We start from the raw sequence: 11,882 nt of genomic DNA on the forward strand, positions 1-11,882 counted from the left end.
TAGCTATAGACCACATGTTTATGACATTATGTTTATGTACGCCACTACTGTGTTTACTAATGTATACTGTATTGTATTCCTTTGTGTTTACTAATGTATACTGTATTGTATTCTCTTGTAGACGACCACACACACCTTTTGTTCCCAAATACAACCAGTAACTGCAGCACGCCTCTGTGTGATTCTTTAATCGGAGTTACAACGCCATAGTGTCCGCCAGCTCTATCAAACGCAACCCGTGGAGGCCCTAGCCCTCCGTTTCATGGTCCTTCGAAGCCGGATAGAGCTCCTCCAAGACGCTATGGCAGACCAGGACACCACAGAGACCACCGCTCACCCGCAGAGAGAGCGCCACCTACCAAGCCACCTACGTGACCTCGAAGTGGGATATGAACCTGAATTCAGTACTCAGATCAGTCAGTACTCGGACCAGTCAGTACTCGGATCAGTCAGTACTCGGACCAGTCAGTACTCGGATCAGTCAGTACTCGGATCAGTCAATTCCTAGACCCACCATAAGGTCAGGTGTCGGCTCCCATCGTTCATACCTGGCGAGTGAAGCAAGGGCTCCGTCTGAAGGTAGTAGGTCCTCTCATCTGTCACTTCCTAGACCCACCATAAGGTCAGGTGTTGGCTCCCATCGTTCATCTGGGAGTGTACACCGACCACATGCTCTCTCACCAGTCCAGGAAGCTATCCTTCAGGAGCACATCCGCCACCTGGAGCTTGAGGAGCTACAGCGCCAGGTACAAGAAGACGGCAACGCCGACCTGGAGTGTAAACGCTTACAACGCCTACAGCAGGAAGCACAAGGTGCACGGGAAGCTATCGTTAAACGCCTGGACAGGCAGAGGCGGCTTAAGAAGAAGGAGAAGGAACTTCAAGTAGCCAAACTGGTCACCTCACTTCTTCAAGAGTCAAAGATGAGGGCTCTTGTGCGTGCAGCAGCATCTGAGCCGACCTATTCACCACCTGGACAACAGCACCACGTAGCGGCACCTGTGCCTCTAGCCCTTCCTACCGTACCACAGAACGTGCATCCCCCGCCGGCTAATCCAGCCGCCATCACTCCAGTGATACACCATCCAGCACAGGCGACGCCTCGCTCTGCTGCTCCCCCTGTGTCGCCAACCCAGCTCCCAACATGCCTGGTTCAATTGAGCAACCTACAATCTCACACAGGGCCCCCTGTAGCTACTCACAGTACCCAGAGTCCTACCTATGGTGCGACCATCCCTAGTACTCAACCCAGTACTCAACCCAGTACTCAACTCAGTACCCAACCTAGTACTCAACTCAGTACCCAACCTAGTACTCAACTCAGTACCCAACCCAGTACTCAACTCAGTACCCAACCTAGTACTCAACTCAGTACCCAACCTAGTACTCAACTCAGTACCCAACCCAGTACTCAACTCAGTACCCAACCTAGTACTCAACTCAGTACCCAACCTAGTACTCAACTCAGTACCCAACCTAGTACTCAACTCAGTACCCAACCTAGTACTCAACTCAGTACCCAACCTAGTACTCAACTCAGTACCCAACCTAGTACTCAACTCAGTACCCAACCTAGTACTCAACTCAGTACCCAACCCAGTACTCAACTCAGTACCCAACCTAGTACTCAACTCAGTACCCAACCTAGTACTCAACTCAGTACCCAACCTAGTACTCAACCCAGTACTCAACTCAGTACTCAACTCAGTACCCAACCTAGTACTCAACCTAGTACTCAGCCTAGTACTCAACCTAGTACTCAACCTAGTACTCAACCTAGTACTCAACCTAGTACTCAACCTAGTACTCAACCTAGTACTCAACCTAGCACCCAGCCTAGTACTCAACCTAGTACTCAGCCTAGTACTCAGCCTAGTACTCAACCTAGCACCCAGCCTAGTACTCAACCTAGTACTCAATCTAGTACTCAACCTAGTACTCAACCTAGTACTCAACCTAGTACTCAACCTAAACCTAGTACTCAACCTAGTACTCAACCTAGTACTCAGCCTAGTACTCAACCTAGCACCCAGCCTAGTACTCAACCTAGTACTCAACCTAGTACTCAATCTAGTACTCAACCTAGTACTCAACCTAGTACTCAACCTAGTACTCAACCTAGTACTCAGCCTAGTACTCAACCTAGTACTCAACCTAGTACTCAGCCTAGTACTCAACCTAGTACTCAACCTAGTACTCAACCTAGTACTCAACCTAGTACTCAGCCTAGTACTCAACCTAGTACTCAACCTAGTACTCAACCTAGTACTCAGCCCAGTACTCGACTAACTCAACCTAGGAACTCTCCCAGTCCTCCGCTCCCTGCCGTTGAAGACCTCTCTTCATGGAAAGATCTCATCCAAGCAACAGTCAGGTCCCTTCACGGTGCGGCTGATGCCCAGACCACTGATCAGCCTTATGAAGCAGCCGACTTCCTCAACGCTGAGAAGGTCCTCCTTAAACGAGCCCCGCTGGACTCATTCCCAGAGGAGATCAAGGCCCTCAAGTCTGACCGACCTCTTCCCCCAGACAGTCGTTTGGGCTCTCTATCTCCGGAGTATGACAAGGCTACCCGTCTCCTCAGAGTAGGCGGTGGGCCGCACAGGGCCGAGAACTTGGAGATGGATGACATTCACCCAATCGTCTTGGATCCACATCGCCCCCTGACAAAGCTGATCATCCAAGATTATGATCAAACTCTTCTCCACCCCGGGCCTGAGAAGGTATTCGCTGATCTTCAATCCCGATTCTGGGTTCTACGTGGAAGAGAAGCAATCCGCAAGCATCAGCACACCTGCCGAGAACGCCATCTGCGGCGAGCAAAGCCCGACATGCCTAAAATGGCCGCCCTTCCGCCCTGTCGCCTGCGTCTCTACAAGCCCCCATTCTATTCCACCAGAGTAGACTGTTTTGGGCCATTTCACACCAAGATAGGGCTCCGGAGAGGCAGAAGTGGAGGAAGGACGGCAAGAAACAGTCGTTCGGCCAGGTGGCCCTCATCGTTGACCCGCGGCTTCCTCGGGCACTCTGGCCCGTTGGGAAGGTCACTCAGACGTACCCTGGAACTGACGGGCGCATCCGCACCGCAGCTGTCCAGGTGAAGGACAGAACATACCTGCGCCCTGTGTCCCGGCCGGTGCAGCTCCCGAGTCTCCCGGATACAGAGGACCCCTGAGACTTTCCTGTTTAGTTCAAAAGGTCTAAGTAGACTTTTGGGTGCGGCTGTGTAGGAAAGCCCTGTTAATAAGACTACTTTGTTCTGTAATAGCCCTTTAATATGTTGTTGTTGACAGGAAAGGGTAATTGATTTATGCCAGTGTAATCGTTCAGCGTGATGTGCTAGTGTTGCACTCTTCTGATAACGTTACTGGCCCTTTAAGAGTTTCTCCGTCGAACGTGTGCACAAGCTGTTCTCTGTGCTGCTGCCTGATGGTGCGGCTGCTGCAGCAGTAAGATCTGTCCCTTTGAGGAACGTGTGCGTAAATGACACGTGAGTACAGTACTCTGTTTAGTCCTGCCTAATTCATTCCTTCAGCTTACTCTACCCTTACAGTATGTTCACATTGATCTATTCCTGTTGACGTTGTTTCTCTCTGTTCTCGAGAGGCTGCGCCGCTAGCTTAGCCGCAGGTTAGTCAGCCTATGCTGCCTGCTAGTGATATGCTGCGTGGTTAGCTTAGCCGCACGTGAGCTAGCCTAGGCTATATAACTCACTCACCTCTACATTCTAGTGAATAGAATGTATCTTTACACCCGGTTTACAGTCCGCCTACCTATATATTGTTTACATGCACTGCATGAGTAATCCCCTTGCATAGGCTATGTAGGTTATATATAATAACTCTGGTTAAGTGAATGTCTTGGTTACTAGTTGCACTGTATTGCTAATGAATATTATTGTAGCTATAGACCACATGTTTATGACATTATGTTTATGTACGCCACTACTGTGTTTACTAATGTATACTGTATTGTATACCTTTGTGTTTACTAATGTATACTGTATTGTATTCCCTTGTAGACGACCACACACACCTTTTGTTCCCAAATACAACCAGTAACTGCAGCACGCCTCTGTGTGATTCTTTAATCGGAGTTACAACGCCATAGTGTCCGCCAGCTCTATCAAACGCAACCCGTGGAGGCCCTAGCCCTCCGTTTCACAGTTTGTTCATTATTTGTTGACTTTTTCATCACATGTTATAAATGTTCTAGACAGCTTTCGGATCCACCCTTCTTTGTGACATCAAACAGTGACAGAATTAGGACTATAGATAAATGCAATTGTATTAACACAAACAAAGCAAAGCAAAATACCAATACACATTGTTTATTTATTATTTATTTAAAAGAAAATGTGAATCTTTTGACACTCCTTACATCTTTTGACACTTTCTTTACTGTATGGATTATTTTATGACTAACTAAAAGACTAAATGCTTTGTAACAGTCCTCATATTGACATGGCTTCTCTCCTGTGTAGACTCTTCTCTTCTGACTATCTGTATTGTACTTTTCTGATGTCATGAAGTATGCGGCCTAGGGGACCATGACGATGTTTTCTAGCAAGCCACTCAATGACTGCCAGGTGGTCTTCAAGTGACTGCTCTGTGCGGCTCCCCCTGAGTCTCCACACCTCTGTGTCTCCACACCTCTCCTTATATGTTCTCCAGGCCCCAGCCATCCTGTGTTTCGGGGAAAATGGCAAAACAAGAAAGAAGAGATTGACATTGATTCAGAAACATTTATGATGTGAGCAGAAATTGGAGGTAATTCATTTTCATTAATCATGGTTGTAACTGAGGGGTACAATTCCCTGACTGTATTACTAGATATGATACTTACTACCACTACCTTTGTACTTAATATTCGGCCACCCAGTACACGGCATAAATATATTATCATGAACACTCTCACGTAGATGAAACGGATCCAACACAAATGTACGAATTAGAAACAGGTCTTTATTTCTACACAGCGATGGTGTGTAGAATAAGCACTCAATCACTTAATTACATTTATGAATTGAAATAGTATGCACTTTTATGGCAAGGAGTATTCGTCGGTATATCAATAGAGAATGTCCAATCTCTGAAGGCGCAGGTGGTAAATATACGACCTGGAATAGTTAAGGAATAACAGCAATGATACTTTAATGATTATACTAGATACACTAGAGGGGGTTAATCCGGTCGCTTGTAAGCCGACAGGAGTAGGAGGGGGGGGGGGGGTAGAATCCGGCTGCCTCGTCCGGCCAAGGGTATCCCAGGTGAACCCACTGTAGTGCCGTTCAATGCGCCGGCGATCCTTGGACCACAGATGAAAGCAGGTGGACTCTTTGTGGGCCGGCTCTCTCCGGTCCACGGGGGAGAGACGTGAAGCGACCTCGTCTTGCAGAGCGTCTCCTCACCTTGCGTCCTCTCCAGGGGGGGGGGTTCCAACACACGGCAGTGTCGGGGGTCTTTATCCATGGAATAATCAAAGTATCCAAAGCATAATCCGTGCCTGGGAAGGCGGGCTGTCGTCGGTAGAATGATCCGGTATACAGGTCCACTCGCTCGTCGGCTCTGGGGCTCCTCGGGTGCAGCTTCACATAGGGTCAACCACCCTGGGTAAGCAGCCAGTTCTCTGCCCGAAACGATGGGGTACTGACTACGGTAGTATTCTCACCGCACGAAGCACTATATATTAACAGACTATTATTAGCTTAATAGAATACGTCCAACTCGACGATATAGTGCCAAATATGACTATTCAAATATTAATATACACGATGTCTCAATACCGATGGTAGGCGAACTTGGCCTTACTCCCACACGTGGCGTCGCGGGGAGGCTTTACGTCTGTGACTCTATTGGAGGGTAAGAAACTGGACTGAAAAGAAAGTCCTACTTTAGTAGCGCAGTATATATACGCACTATGAACAAATAGTCCCATTAGTGGTGCGGTAGCCAAATTCCTACGCGGAACTAGGACTTGTTCGTACATGTCGAGCGGTACGTTTGAACTGGGTCTGAGGGGTATGGCAGCCTGGCACCAAGGTCTCGACCAATAGTAGAATGGAGACTATTATGGGATGTTCGCCGTCGACTAAAGACTCACTTCTTCAACCATTATCTGAAATGAAAAAAAAAAAAAAAAAAAAAAAAAAAAAAATCTAACCCTGACTAACCTTACTGTCATGCACTTGTCCTAATAAACTAACCTACACTGTAACACGCAACACTTGATGAACATTGTTACTCAGCTGATAGAGTTGTACCCTTCTTGCTGTCTTGTCGTACAGAACTTGTAAGTCGCTTTGGATAAAAGCGTCAGCTAAATGACTAAATGTAAATGTAAATGTATGTTCAGTAGGCTAGAATGGATATTCAATGCATATTGTACAAGGAATATACAAGGGATATCAGGGAATATTAGAGAATATACAAATACAATTAAATATATATATATAAATAAATATATATATTCGGTTTAATCTGGCCCTTCACAACAGCCACCCCCTGAATAGGTCCCAGACCTAATCAGTTAAACAGAGACAGATTAATCGCGTTGTCTATTTACACATAAGGGTTTGCTGTAGGGGTCAGTCAACTTCACAAAGTCATAGGGTTGTAGGGTCATGGTCATCATCGATTGTGTCTGGGAGTCGAGGCAGTTCTATGAGCCTTGCCACGGGACGGGTGTAAGTGCGACCCTGGACGAGCACTTCAGCTGCTCGGACCTTGCCGTCGGCACCGGTGATCACTTTGCTTACGCGGCCGGCCGGCCACATAGCTCTGGGCAGTGATTGATCAATAATCATGACGACTGTTCCTTCTGTCAAATTGTCTCTCTCCTTTACCCACTTCTGGCGGGTCTGTAGAGACGGTAGGTAGTGTTTAATGTCATCCGGTAGATTGGGGGCTCTGCGTAGGCGACCACCCACTCTGATGAAAGTATGAGCGTCGCTCTCGGGGGCCAGGTGAATTAATCTGCTGTCGGATGGGACGGGCTTTCCTCCCTGTAGACAGGCCAATTCATCGGGGAACGAGTCTCTCTGGGCTCGCTGCAGTAGAAGCAATTCTGCTTCCTCGTAGTTAGCTGCTGACATATCAGCGGGGGACTTGCACTCCGGGTGGTACCGCAGGAATGTTCTTTGTTGTGCACTCTCTATGTTAGGGTCGGTGGAGGCTACGGTGCTCAATCCACAGAACACAGACTTCTTATTTTCCACCTCCTCTGGACTTGCTTCCCTCTGGATAGGCATGGGCCACTGTCCTTCCGGGAGTCTTAGGAATGCGGGGCCGTCACTGTAGACATTGCGACGGGTGAGGTCATCCAGGGGCATCCCCCGGGTGATGACGTCAGCTGGGTTCTGTTTTGTATCAACGTAGCGCCACTCTGTTTCTCCGGTTAACTCTTCGGTTAAGTCTTGAATCTCGGTGACTCTGACTCCCACGAAGACTTTGTACTTGCATGAGTCCGATTTGATCCAGGCGAGTACCGTCGTGGAATCTGACCACAGGATTGTTCTAGACACCGGTATGGTGAGCTCACGTTGGATGAGCGTGGCTAGGTGCGCTCCGGCTAGGGCTGCGCAGAGCTCTAGACGTGGGATAGATTGTTGCTTGCGTGGGGCTATTCTCGAGCGGGCGAGGACAAATGCTGTGTAGATCTCTCCCCCCTGGTCTTGGGCCCGCAAGTAGGCTACTGATCCGTATGCGACCTCTGAGGCGTCACTGAAGACGTGTAAGTCCATTTTACATGTCTCTGGCCCCACCGTGGGTGGGAAGTAGCTTCGGCGCATATTAACGCCTGGGAGTGAGTGGAGCTCCATCTCCCACTCTCTCCAGGTGGATGCAAGGTGTGCGGGAATGGGGTCGTCCCAGCCCTGGTCCTTGTCCCACAATGCTCGTACAATCATTTTTGCCCTGGTGGTGTACGGTAGAATACATCCTAGCGGGTCATATTGTCGGGCGAGTGTTGTGTACACACTCCGTCTGGTGGTCGGCGCCGCCGCCGGCCTTCCCTGCTCCGTAGTCAGGGGCTTGTGTCTGTAGTGAAGCGAATCTGTTTTGAATCGCCACACCAATCCCAGGGTCATCTCCTGGGCTTCTCCCGGGATTGTAGCCATCCAGGTCTCGCTGCTGGCTGCCTTGTCCTCGGAGGAGAGGCTGCGCAGTACTTGCGGATCGCTGCTGGCCCACTGCCTGAGATCAAAGCCGCCTTTGATCAATGAGGCGCGGAGTTTAATCAGGAGAGCCTCGGCTTCTTCCTGGGTTGAAAGGCTTTGTAGACAGTTGTCTACGTAGAAGCTGTTCTTTACGCTGTGTCGGACCTCTTCGTCCGCTGCTGGGTCCTCTGCTACATGTTTCTGTAGTGCAAATGTCGCACAGCAGGGGCTGCACGTCGTTCCGAAGGGGAGGACTTCCCATTGGTAGATGGCTGGGTGCTCATCTCCTGGCTTCTCTCTCCATAGGAATCGTAACAGGGGCTTGTCCGCCTCTACTAATCTCACCTGCAGGAACATTCCTTTAATGTCCCCGCTGATGGCCACCTTTTCCTGGCGGAAGCGGAGTAGAACGCCGAGTAGGGAGGGGCCGAGTGTGGGACCGGGCAGTAACTCTTTATTCAGATTTTGGGATCCGATCTGGTAGCTGCAGTTAAATACTATGCGGTCTTTACCGTTGTGATGGACCTTGTGGTGGGGCACGTACCACGATTCAGTGGTCTGGTCAGCCTCTTTAATGTCCATCTTTGTGACGTGTCCCGCTGTGATGAGCTTCTCAATCTCAGCGCGGTATACACTCTCTTGGGCGGGGTTCTTGGCTAAGCGCCGCTCCGTGTTCAGCAGGTACCGTTCTGTGGCGTCTGTCTTGGCGTGGAAAGTAGGCATTCCTTCTCGCCGCAGGAGTGGCGTGGCGTATCTCAACACGCCGTTGACCGGGACTCTCTTGGTCCCTGTCTCGAGGAGGTGAATTGCGTAAATGTCATCTTTAGAGCGAATGTCTTTCTTTCCGTTCTTAAAGGGCATTTGTTCCAAGGTCCATAGCCGCTCTACGTGTGGCAGGAGTGCGGTTTCTCCCTCTGTGACTCGGGAGTGGAGACATCTAGTGGCTGTACTTCGGTTGAGAAATTTGGCGAGCGGGCCTTGGAGAGTCCATCCCAAACGGGTCTCGACTGCTGCAGGACAGCCTCGGGGTCCGGTATGAACCCGGTCTATCGGGACAATGAGGTCTGCATGGTCGGAGCCTATCAACAGGGTCAGCATAGCATTGTCTATGAGCGGGATCGGTAACTTGCGCAGATGTGCATATTTCTCCATCAGCTTGGCGACGGGGTATGTGTACCGCGACAGTCCTATTTCTTGGCTGGTGAAAGCGTCTGCAATCTGGTACCGTCGCTCAGGCTGGCCGCTTGCTGCGATAGAGAATGAGACATTCTCGCCCTTTATCGTCTTCAAATCTCGTCTTATTGTCCGAATTGTCATTTGGGTTTCGCTTCCCCGCAGCCCTAGCTGGGCCGCAGCGGAGGCGAGCAGCAGGGTCTTCTCTGACCCGTCATCGAGGACGGCGTAAGTGTCCAGGACTTTATTCTGGTAGCTTAGTGTCACACGCACTACTTTTAGGAGTACTCGGGCTCCACTGCTGCTGGCGGGATCGATGTACATGACGCTCGCTTTGCGGCTGGATGGTGCAGGTGAAGGGCGCCGTCTGTTACTGTCGTGAAGTATGTCCAGATGGGCTCCATCGCACTTGGTGCACCTTTTCTTTAAGCGGCATTCGGCTGCCATGTGTGAGCGCGCACAGCGAAAACAGCGCTTGTTGGACTTTATCCATTGACCTGCTTCCTCCGCGTTCAGCTTGGGGAAGGAGTCACATTGCGCTAGCCAGTGTTCTTTCTCACAGTAGGGGCACACTATCTTCCACTTCTCCGTTCTGGAGGGGGTACTGTGGCTCCTGCTGCTCGGTACTGACTCCGATTGGTGCATCACAGTCACCGATCTTCTTCCATCATTTAGTCGTCTGGTTCCTTCTCTGGAGCCAGGGGTGCTCCGTCCGAATGTATCTAGCCGTAGGCTGCTGACTTCTCTCGCCAGGAAGTCTGCTAGATCGAGGAGGTTCGGTTCGGGGCCATTCGGGTCTCTGTGGTCCCTCTGCCGCCTAAAGCGCTCCTGACGAGCGGGCGGCAGCTTCTCCAGGATCCTTTCCACATTTGAGTTGGCGTAAAGTTCATGCCTCCCCTTCTCTCTTTGCGCTCCCAACATCCCTACCAGGGACTGCACTCTGATGGACAGGTCGTCCAGTGCTCGATTGTCTATTGCTGGGGGTAAGCGGTCGATGTGTCCGATCTCCTGGATCACGTAATCCCATATGCGCCCATACCTCTGGTCCAATGCTACCAGCGCTGCTGTGTATGGGGTGGTGGAAGTCGCGTAGGCGAGCGCTATATTATGTGCGCGGGGTACCTTTAAGTGCTTCAGTAGGATGGCGTATTTGTGGCGTTCATCCAATACATCCACCAACATGGTCTCCAGACACATGCGGAGTTCTGTATACTGGGCCCGGTTCTCTTGGGTGAAGTCGGGTACCATAGGCGTGCCAATGTATGACGCTGACTGTGGATACATCGGCGAGCGTTGGGGGAGAGGCCTCCTAGGCGAGTCTCCTCCCGCTCCTTGGTATGGGCTGGTACCGGCAGTGTACCATGGCCCGCTTGTCCAGGTGCTGTTCCTCGGTGCGGGTCGTGCGTCGTGCTCACCCGTGTATAGAGTCGGGGGTCTGTAGCGCAGCTCCGCGGGAGTATAGCCTGGGCTGTACCGGACCTCCTGGTCCGGTAGAGTACTGTGCTGTCTTCGGGCGTGGTTCTCCTCCTCTTCCTCTTCGTCTTCAGTTAGGTCATCCAGTGCTTGTAGTCTCTGGTTTAGCCTCTCCACAGGATATGCTGCTCCTTCCCGGTTGCTAGGTCTCGCTTGGACCGGTGGGGGGAGGTGGTCTGTGGGGGGTATAGACCTCGTCTGTTGGTCAAGTTCAGGGTTGTTTACTCGGCTAGGGGATGCCGCCCTGGAGGTGTGTCTAGACGAGTTCCTGGAGCCTCTGGCGGAGGGAGAGGGTGTTGTCCGTCTGATCAGCTGTTCTATTAGTTGCGACTGCTGTCTGTCGCGCGCTGCGTCCCGTTGAGCACCGGCTCGTTCTCGGGCCACATTCTCTTCCATCTGAATGCGTCTTATTTCTAGACGTATCTGCTCGTGTTCGCTTCGCTGCTGGATCTGCAGTCGGTCGCGTTCAGCAGCGGCATTCAGGCTGATGAGGAAGGCCTGCTGTAGGGTCCTCTCTGCCTCTGGAGAAGGCGGTTGTATAGGGGAGCCTTCTCTCGGGGTACTCCTTGCGGAGCCTTGGAGCTCTATCTCCACGGTGCTCTCCCCGTCTTCTTCCGTGCCGAGTTCTCTCTCGGTAGCGTTGTATTCCTCCCGGGACTCATCGGGGACTACTTCTTCAGTACTGGCGGGGTGTGAAGTCATGTCTGGTTCCCACTGGTCCCCACCGTGAACTTGGTCAGTTACATTAGAGCCCGTAGGGGCCTCTATGGTCGGGGTAGTCTGGGCGTTGGGGTTAGACATACTTTTACTTTCTAGTTTTACCGCGTTTACTGTTAGTAGAAGACTAGGTTGTTGACTGACAGCGTAAGCCTCTAAGTACTGAGGGAGCCGTCGTTCGCGCTGCGGGCGTTGGTTAGGAGGATCGTTTCGTGGAGTGTTCATCATAGGCCATTTCAATATTAATAACACTATATTAATATTACACTAATTACCCATTAGGACCAATTGTAACTGAGGGGTACAATTCCCTGACTGTATTACTAGATATGATACTTACTACCACTACCTTTGTACTTAATAT

This window comes from Notolepis coatsorum, assembly GCF_963971535.1.
Source record: "Notolepis coatsorum genome assembly, chromosome: 7".
NCBI classification, from domain to species: Eukaryota; Metazoa; Chordata; class Actinopteri; order Aulopiformes; family Paralepididae; genus Notolepis; species Notolepis coatsorum.